This window comes from Festucalex cinctus, chromosome 13, assembly GCF_051991245.1.
Source record: "Festucalex cinctus isolate MCC-2025b chromosome 13, RoL_Fcin_1.0, whole genome shotgun sequence".
NCBI classification, from domain to species: Eukaryota; Metazoa; Chordata; class Actinopteri; order Syngnathiformes; family Syngnathidae; genus Festucalex; species Festucalex cinctus.
In genome coordinates this window covers 20,703,614-20,713,873 of record NC_135423.1, presented here as the reverse complement: position 1 = coordinate 20,713,873, position 10,260 = coordinate 20,703,614, and the positions used below count along the sequence as shown (strand labels likewise).

General features: G+C 38.5%; 1 long non-coding RNA gene across 1 annotated transcript; it reads left to right on the top strand.

The window, feature by feature from the left end:
• Positions 1-7,453: 7,453 nt before the first annotated feature.
• Positions 7,454-9,163, top strand: LOC144033850 (uncharacterized). The gene is made up of 3 exons (XR_013288104.1): positions 7,454-7,491; positions 7,570-7,653; positions 8,484-9,163. It is a non-coding gene; the product is annotated as an uncharacterized LOC144033850 (long non-coding RNA).
• Positions 9,164-10,260: the final 1,097 nt, after the last annotated feature.

The following is a 10,260-nucleotide window of genomic DNA, read 5'->3' as shown; positions in this document are numbered from 1 at the left end:
TACAGAATATAGAAGTTGCAGTACAGCTGCTCTCTTCCCGGAAAAGCAAACAGATGGCTGTCTGGTTGATTTACAATGAACATGAAATTGCAGACAAACTGTATGCTGTGAACTAAAATGTAAATGGAGACACAGATGTATCACGCCATCACTTTGCTATAAAAAACAAACAAATAAAAAAAACTGGTACCTTCACAAGTGGGACTAATATGACATTCTCAATGGAAGCACTGTGAGATAGTGAATGGCCAGTTCTCAGCTGATGCCCTACTGTGTAGTTTTGAATGTTTCCCAGTCTTCTTGGAGAGTGTTGGTGGGCGGAGTCTCCTGTGTCACATCTGCTGGCAGTTAACATTAACAGGGTATTAAGATGTAGGCGAGACAGAAGGAAGATACTACATTATTTCTCTGCTCAGTCTCATTGCCACAGCATTAGTTTAGTTAATTTCCTTATTAGGGCCCGAGCAGCGGCGGCGGCGGTGCCGCTGCGAGGCCCTATTGTTTTTGTAGGAATTCTTCTTATTAGGGCCCGAGCAGCGACCGCTGCGAGGTCCCTATTGTTCCTGAAGGAATTCTTATTAGGGCCCGAGCAGCGACCGCTGCGAGGTCCCTATTGTTTTTCAAGGAATTCTTATTATTAGGGCCCGAGCAGCGGCGGCGGCGGTGCCGCTGCGAGGCCCTATTGTTTTTGTAGGAATTCTTCTTATTAGGGCCCGAGCAGCGGCGGCGGCGGTGCCGCTGCGAGGCCCTATTGTTTTTGTAGGAATTCTTCTTATTAGGGCCCGAGCAGCGGCGGCGGCGGTGCCGCTGCGAGGCCCTATTGTTTTTGTAGGAATTCTTCTTATTATTATTAGGGCCCGAGCAGCGACCGCTGCGAGGTCCCTATTGTTCCTGAAGGAATTCTTATTATTAGGGCCCGAGCAGCGACCGCTGCGAGGTCCCTATTGTTCCTGAAGGAATTCTTATTATTATTCTTCTTCTTCTTCTTCTTTTTCTTTGTTATTATTCTTTTCCGCAAACAACCACATTTTTGAGGCACTAAACATGAACGAAAACTCACCAAACTTTACACGCAGATCGGGTCTGGCGAAAAATTTGATATTTTAAAGTCGCCATACATGATAACAGAAAAATGGCTCTGTAGCGCCACCTACATAGGTTTAACGGATCCCTGTCCCGCTACGATTGTCCTATGGCTACGAAAATTGTGTGGCACCTGTAGCACATCCAGATGAACAAAAACCTCTTTGATATGTGTACCCTAAAATAGACAGGAAGTGAGGTATGAGTATTTGAATGTCCAATTTTGGCCCATTTTTGCACATTTACAGGGGTCATACTTTTGCCCGCTTCTCCTACACGGTTAACCCGATTGACTTCAAACTTGGGCTGTACCATCTCAACACCTGGGACAACATCATGGTAAAAAATCTAAAGTTTTTGACATACTATATGACGGTGGCGGGGCATCAAATTTACAGTTTCAAAATTCTTACTTAACGAAGCATTGCCGGTGGTACGTTTAATCTAGAGCTACGAAAATTGGTACACATATGTAACAGACTATGATCTACAAAAAAGCCTGTTGGTGCCATATGCTAAACCTAACAGGAAGTCCGCCAGAGGCGAGGCATCAAATTTTGTGTTTCAAAATTCTAACTTAATGAAGCATTCCCGGCTGTACATTTCACCCAGAGTTACCAATATTTGAAGACATATGTAACAGCCCTCAAGGTACAAAAAACTCTTTTTGAACCATATGCTAAACCTAACAGGAAGTCTGCCATTTTGATTTACTTTGGAACGTGTTGCCATTTTTTGGGCCATTTCATAGGGGTCTTATTTTAACGAACTCCTCCTACAGAGTTTATCCGATCATCTCCAAACTTGGTGTGATTCATCTTAAGATGTTGAAGATGAAAAGTTATTGAAAGCTTTTTATTTTGTCGCACGCTGTTGCCGTGGCATGCACAGTTTGCAAAGGAAAAAATTACTTCTTAATGAAGCATTCCCAGTTGTACGAAGCAGCTAGAGCTACGAAAATTTGGAGACAAATGTAACAGCCCACGATGTACAAAAAAGTCTCTTGGTGCCATGTGCTAAACCCAACAGGAAGATGCAAATTTATCAAAAGTTTTTTATTTTGTCGCACGCTGCTGCTATAGCGATGCATTGGTTGCCAAGTAAAGTGCTGCTTTGTTTTTTTTTATCTATACATGTGTGAAAACTCGTGAAACTTTGCACACACATCAGACTTGTCATTAACATGAATTTTTAGAGATTTCTTGTGCAATTTGCAATAAATCGCACCCTCTATACATTTTTTATGAAGCATTTCCGATTGGATGATTCAAGCGCGAAATAACTAAAGATGACTTGACTTGACTTGACCTAGATTTGTGAAAACTCAGAGGCATACCTATTATATTATTATTATTTTTTGTACCTTACAAGATTATCTCTTGTGCCACATTAAACCCCTTTGCAGGCCTGAGCCAAACCACGGTCCATACATTTGATACCACTGCTTTATTTCAATGGTCAAGTACTTCATAACCACACCTACTTATGCTTGTCCTTGCATATATAGTAGACAACAAAGAGCTCTTTCAACAAAAGACATTTCCATCTACAAAGTCATACAAGGTAAGCACTCTATAAATTCTGCAATCACTACACTTCTATTCCTAAATTATCACTTCAAATACCAACAATGGTTAATACAGCTACAAATGTCTTGTATGTTTATGAAGTATGATACTGTATTTATTTCTACTCCTTTGCTTTTCTACAGAACATGAACAAATCACCAAGCAAATTCTCTTTTGATAAAGACCCTCTAATCATCTCCATACGCAAAGATTGCCAACTTTTTTCCGTAAGTATACAATACATAAACTAAACAGGACAACTTTCTCAATCATATACAGTATGCCATACATATATGTATTAAGTTCTCATTTATTAACAGGTTTGTTAAAGGCACCTTTAGTGTGTTTTTCTGTTTGTAATGTTTCTCCACGAGCACGTCTAGCCATTGATATCATGTAGAACACATATGCTAACCTTTTAGAGACAATTGAAGCTTACTTGCACAGTAGCCACTATCTTAACCACTTAATTCACATGTCTACTTGACAACTTATTACATGTAGTGAAATGGTACTTTGTGCGTCTTTTGCTTTTTTCTGAACACTGCTTTTCAACTCTTTCCTTAAAACCAATACATGCGGTACTGTTATACTGTATAAATATATATGTCCGTGTGTATATATTTGTATATTCTTTCAAATAAACTCGTTTTGACACACACAGCCATTGAGTAACATGCAACACGACCACAACGTTTTGCACCAACACGTTAGATCTGCTATTTAGAATCATGGAATCTAACATGACTGATTTTCATTGAATGCTTTGTCATTACAGTATGCATGCATTGATCATGCTTTCAGTCTCAACGACTTATACCAGCGCAGCCTTGATCTTCATTCCCAAATGAACCAACTAGTCCATGTGACTCGAGTCAATCAAGCACTTGAAAAACAGATAGACTTCAAAACCAAGCTTGTGAAAGAACTCCAGACTGCATTGGATATAAAGGATGCATGTGATGCATTTGTCCGTGATGGTAAGCTATATGACATGGAAGACACACAAACACTAACACAGCAAGCATCCCCATCCTACACATTGTGTATAATGAATGACATGTTTGACAATGGACATTTTTACATTTTTTTGTTAATGCACGTTCCTTTTTTTCTGTTAGGAATATCTTGAAGGTAACATTGGACTGTTAACTAAAACACTGACTGATTATTGAGCCGCAATTTCTCAATGTATATAATGTGAATACATACTACACTTGATTACTTTCAAATCTGACTGATATCATGTAGCTATGCTGTGATCTTGCCCTCTTTCATCCACTGATAGACACTTCAAAGTTCTTTTTTTTCTGTATCTTCTCAAAATAACTGACATATTCATGGAAAAGATTGTATTTAAATTCTATCATTATTAATTACTATTATTATGTTTATGTCTTTGCCCCTGATTATGATGTTTCTATACCATAGATTTTAAAAAAAAAATTTTTTGGACATACTGTGACTTGACCTTTACAATACTAATTTTTACTAAGAAAAAATCAATCACACACCATAATATTTTATACTTATCCTGCATGTATCTGGACACACCATGCCAAATTTTACACTTACATAACCATTTATGTACCTGTCGTATCCTTACTTTTATTCATCATTTCATCACACAATCCTAAAACATTGCTTTTTGAGCCAGAGGATTCAACTATACCATTTTTGCGTGTCTTATTACTTACTAGCTATATTATTTATTAACGGGCAAAAACTATGAATATAAGATCACCGTCAAATATTACGTCTGTAATATCCATATACAGTGCATTACATAATATGCATTTGTATTAAGACACTACCATGCTAAAAATATGCACACGACTGTTCTGTAAACTACACCTAAGACAACCAAACTTCACAGATCTAACATGATTCTTCATTCTTTTTTGTTCTACAGATGTATCAAATGCTGCCACACAGACAGAAGAAGCCACTGAGGACATGCACGAAGACGATGATCACAATATAACAGGACAGGTTAACCCCCCTGAAGTTTTAGCCCGCAGGTCAAAGCGTCCTAGGACTAATTCATCCATGGAGGTTACATTATCCTAAGACAGACTATGTGCTAACCCAAACTCTTTGACCCCAAGGGATTCATCTGTCCCAGAAAACTTTTACACTAAAGAGTTTATCTGTCCTAGGGCGCTGTTAACCCCAGGTTAAAGTGTTATTTAATCTGTCCTGTTACAACAGCTATACATAAACAGCTGCATTCCTCTCCTGTTCCATCTCTCGCACTTCTTTCATCTCTTTTTCTCCTCTACTTATACCTATGCTTGCTCATGTGCTTTTTTCCCCTTTAGATGATGTCATTGGTTAGCCTGCTTCAAAGCTACATTTTTTCTTGAATAACTGTCACACATTTACTGTTTGCTGGACCCTACAAAACTGTCACAATACTTCACTATGTCATGAATACATATGTGTTGCACAGCGACACCACATTAAGAGTCATCAAAAAGCTTTTTATTTGATCACACACCATCTCTGTGCCATGCAATGTTTTCAAATAAACAGATGCTGGTTTTGAATATCAAACGAGCGACTTTTCATGAAACTTTGCACACACATCAGAAAGTCCACACTTTTGAATTTATTTTGGGAATTGTGCATCATTTTTGGCCTTTTACTGCACCTTTTTACACACAAGGCACGGCAAATGCATTTCTATTTTCCATGGTCCTTGTCTATTTAACAGTACCCCAACGTGCAAGTCCCCCGACTTGCATATACCCCAACGTGGCCCGGGTTGCGAGGGCCCTTTATAGCTGCTCGCAGCTCTAGTTATTCTTCTTCTTCTTCTTTTTCTTTGTTATTATTCTTTTCCGCAAACAACCACATTTTTGAGGCACTAAACATGAACGAAAACTCACCAAACTTTACACGCAGATCGGGTCTGGCGAAAAATTTGATATTTTAAAGTCGCCATACATGATAACAGAAAAATGGCTCTGTAGCGCCACCTACATAGGTTTAACGGATCCCTGTCCCGCTACGATTGTCCTATGGCTACGAAAATTGTGTGGCACCTGTAGCACATCCAGATGAACAAAAACCTCTTTGATATGTGTACCCTAAAATAGACAGGAAGTGAGGTATGAGTATTTGAATGTCCAATTTTGGCCCATTTTTGCACATTTACAGGGGTCATACTTTTGCCCGCTTCTCCTACACGGTTAACCCGATTGACTTCAAACTTGGGCTGTACCATCTCAACACCTGGGACAACATCATGGTAAAAAATCTAAAGTTTTTGACATACTATATGACGGTGGCGGGGCATCAAATTTACAGTTTCAAAATTCTTACTTAACGAAGCATTGCCGGTGGTACGTTTAATCTAGAGCTACGAAAATTGGTACACATATGTAACAGACTATGATCTACAAAAAAGCCTGTTGGTGCCATATGCTAAACCTAACAGGAAGTCCGCCAGAGGCGAGGCATCAAATTTTGTGTTTCAAAATTCTAACTTAATGAAGCATTCCCGGCTGTACATTTCACCTAGAGTTACCAATATTTGAAGACATATGTAACAGCCCTCAAGGTACAAAAAACTCTTTTTGAACCATATGCTAAACCGAACAGGAAGTCCGCCATTTTGATTTACTTTGGAACGTGTTGCCATTTTTTGGGCCATTTCATAGGGGTCTTATTTTAACGAACTCCTCCTACAGAGTTTATCCGATCATCTCCAAACTTGGTGTGATTCATCTTAAGATGTTGAAGATGAAAAGTTATTGAAAGCTTTTTATTTTGTCGCACGCTGTTGCCGTGGCATGCACAGTTTGCAAAGGAAAAAATTCCTTCTTAATGAAGCATTCCCAGTTGTACGAAGCAGCTAGAGCTACGAAAATTTGGAGACAAATGTAACAGCCCACAATGTACAAAAAAGGCTCCTGGTGCCATGTGCTAAACCCAACAGGAAGTCCCGTAGGGGCCGGGCATCACATTTTGAGCTAAAAAACTCCTCTTTAACGAAGCATTCCCGGTTGTACGTTTCACCTAGCGCTATGATAATTTAGAGGCATACATAAGAGCCCACGATGTACAAAAAAGTCTCTTGGAACCATGTGCTAAACCAAACAGGAAGTCCGCCATTTTGATTTATGATGGGATTTGTAGCCTTTTTTTGTGGCCTTTTTTAGGGGTCATATTTTAACTCCTCCTACAAAATTCATCCGACCGTGTTCAAACTTGGTGTGTTTCATCTTAAGATGTTTAAGATGCAAATTTATCGAAAGTTTTTTATTTTGTCGCACGCTGCTGCTATAGCGATGCATTGGTTGCCAAGTAAAGTGCTGCTTTGTTTTTTTTTTATCTATACATGTGTGAAAACTCGTGAAACTTTGCACACACATCAGACTTGTCATTAACATGAATTTTTAGAGATTTCTTGTGCAATTTGCAATAAATCGCACCCTCTATACATTTTTTATGGAGCATTTCCGATTGGATGATTCAAGCGCGAAATAACTAAAGATGACTTGACTTGACCTAGATTTGTGAAAACTCAGAGGCATACCTATTATATTATTATTATTTTTTGTACCTTACAAGATTATCTCTTGTGCCACATTAAACCCCTTTGCAGGCCTGAGCCAAACCACGGTCCATACATTTGATACCACTGCTTTATTTCAATGGTCAAGTACTTCATAACCACACCTACTTATGCTTGTCCTTGCATATATAGTAGACAACAAAGAGCTCTTTCAACAAAAGACATTTCCATCTACAAAGTCATACAAGGTAAGCACTCTATAAATTCTGCAATCACTACACTTCTATTCCTAAATTATCACTTCAAATACCAACAATGGTTAATACAGCTACAAATTTCTTGTATGTTTATGAAGTATGATACTGTATTTATTTCTACTCCTTTGCTTTTCTACAGAACATGAACAAATCACCAAGCAAATTCTCTTTTGATAAAGACCCTCTAATCATCTCCATACGCAAAGATTGCCAACTTTTTTCCGTAAGTATACAATACATAAACTAAACAGGACAACTTTCTCAATCATATACAGTATGCCATACATATATGTATTAAGTTCTCATTTATTAACAGGTTTGTTAAAGGCACCTTTAGTGTGTTTTTCTGTTTGTAATGTTTCTCCACGAGCACGTCTAGCCATTGATATCATGTAGAACACATATGCTAACCTTTTAGACACAATTGAAGCTTACTTGCACAGTAGCCACTATCTTAACCACTTAATTCACATGTCTACTTGACAACTTATTACATGTAGTGAAATGGTACTTTGTGCGTCTTATGCTTTTTTCTGAACACTGCTTTTCAACTCTTTCCTTAAAACCAATACATGCGGTACTGTTATACTGTATAAATATATATGTCCGTGTGTATATATTTGTATATTCTTTCAAATAAACTCGTTTTGACACACACAGCCATTGAGTAACATGCAACACGACCACAACGTTTTGCACCAACACGTTACACTTACATAACCATTTATGTACCTGTCGTATCCTTACTTTTATTCATCATTTCATCACACAATCCTAAAACATTGCTTTTTGACCCAGATGATTCAACTATACCATTTTTGCGTGTCTTATTACTTACTAGCTATATTATTTATTAACGGGCAAAAACTATGAATATAAGATCACCGTCAAATATTACGTCTGTAATATCCATATACAGTGCATTACATAATATGCATTTGTATTAAGACACTACCATGCTAAAAATATGCACACGACTGTTCTGTAAACTACACCTAAGACAACCAAACTTCACAGATCTAACATGATTCTTCATTCTTTTTTGTTCTACAGATGTATCAAATGCTGCCACAGAGACAGAAGAAGCCACTGAGGACATGCACGAAGACGATGATCACAATATAACAGGACAGGTTAACCCCCCTGAAGTTTTAGCCCGCAGGTCAAAGCGTCCTAGGACTAATTCATCCATGGAGGTTACATTATCCTAAGACAGACTATGTGCTAACCCAAACTCTTTGACCCCAAGGGATTCATCTGTCCCAGAAAACTTTTACACTAAAGAGTTTATCTGTCCTAGGGCGCTGTTAACCCCAGGTTAAAGTGTTATTTAATCTGTCCTGTTACAACAGCTATACATAAACAGCTGCATTCCTCTCCTGTTCCATCTCTCGCACTTCTTTCATCTCTTTTTCTCCTCTACTTATACCTATGCTTGCTCATGTGCTTTTTTCCCCTTTAGATGATGTCATTGGTTAGCCTGCTTCAAAGCTACATTTTTTCTTGAATAACTGTCACACATTTACTGTTTGCTGGACCCTACAAAACTGTCACAATACTTCACTATGTCATGAATACATATGTGTTGCACAGCGACACCACATTAAGAGTCATCAAAAAGCTTTTTATTTGATCACACACCATCTCTGTGCCATGCAATGTTTTCAAATGAACAGATGCTGGTTTTGAATATCAAACGAGCGACTTTTCATGAAACTTTGCACACACATCAGAAAGTCCACACTTTTGAATTTATTTTGGGAATTGTGCATCATTTTTGGCCTTTTACTGCACCTTTTTACACACAAGGCACGGCAAATGCATTTCTATTTTCCATGGTGCTTGTCTATTTAACAGTACCCCAACGTGCAAGTCCCCCGACTTGCATATACCCCAACGTGGCCCGGGTTGCGAGGGCCCTTTATAGCTGCTCGCAGCTCTAGTTCTTATTATTATTCTTCTCCGCAAACAATCGCATTTTTGAGACACTAAACGTGACCAAAAACTCACCAAACTTTACACGCACATCAGGCCTGGCGAAAAATTTGATATTTTAAAGTCGCCATACATGATAACAGAAAAATGGTTCCTTAGCGCCCCCTACATAGGTTAAACGGATCCCTGTCCCGCTACGATTGTCCGACGGCTATGAAAATTGTGTGGCACCTGTAGCACATCCCAATGAACAAAAACCTCTTTGAAGTGTGTACCCTAAAATAGACAGAAAGTGAGGTATGAGTATTTAAATGTCCAATTTTTGCCAATTTTTGCACATTTACAGGGGTCATACTTTTGCCCGCTTCTCCTACACGGTTAACCCGATTGACTTCAAACTTGGGATGTACCATCTCAACACCTGGGACAACATCATTGTGAAAAATGAAAAGTTTTTGATATACTATATGACGGCGGCGGCGCATCAAATTTAGAGTTTAAAAATTCTTACTTCACGAAGCATTGCCGGTTGTACGTTTAATCTAGAGCTACAAAAATTGGTACACATATGTAACAGGCTATGACCTACAAAAAACTCTTTTTGAACCATATGCTAAACCTAACAGGAAGTCCACCATTTTGATTTATTTTGGAACGTGTTGCCATTTTTTTGGCCATTTCATTGGGGTCTTATTTTAACGAACTCCTCCTACAGTGTTTATCCGATCATCTTCAAACTTGGTGTGATTCATCTTAAGATGTTGAAGATGAAAAGTTATTGAAAGCTTTGTATTTCGTCGCACGCTGTTGTCATGGCATGCACTGTTTTTAAAGGAAAAAAATATATCCTTCAAGAAGCATTCCCATTTGTACGAAGCAGCTAGAGCTATGAAAA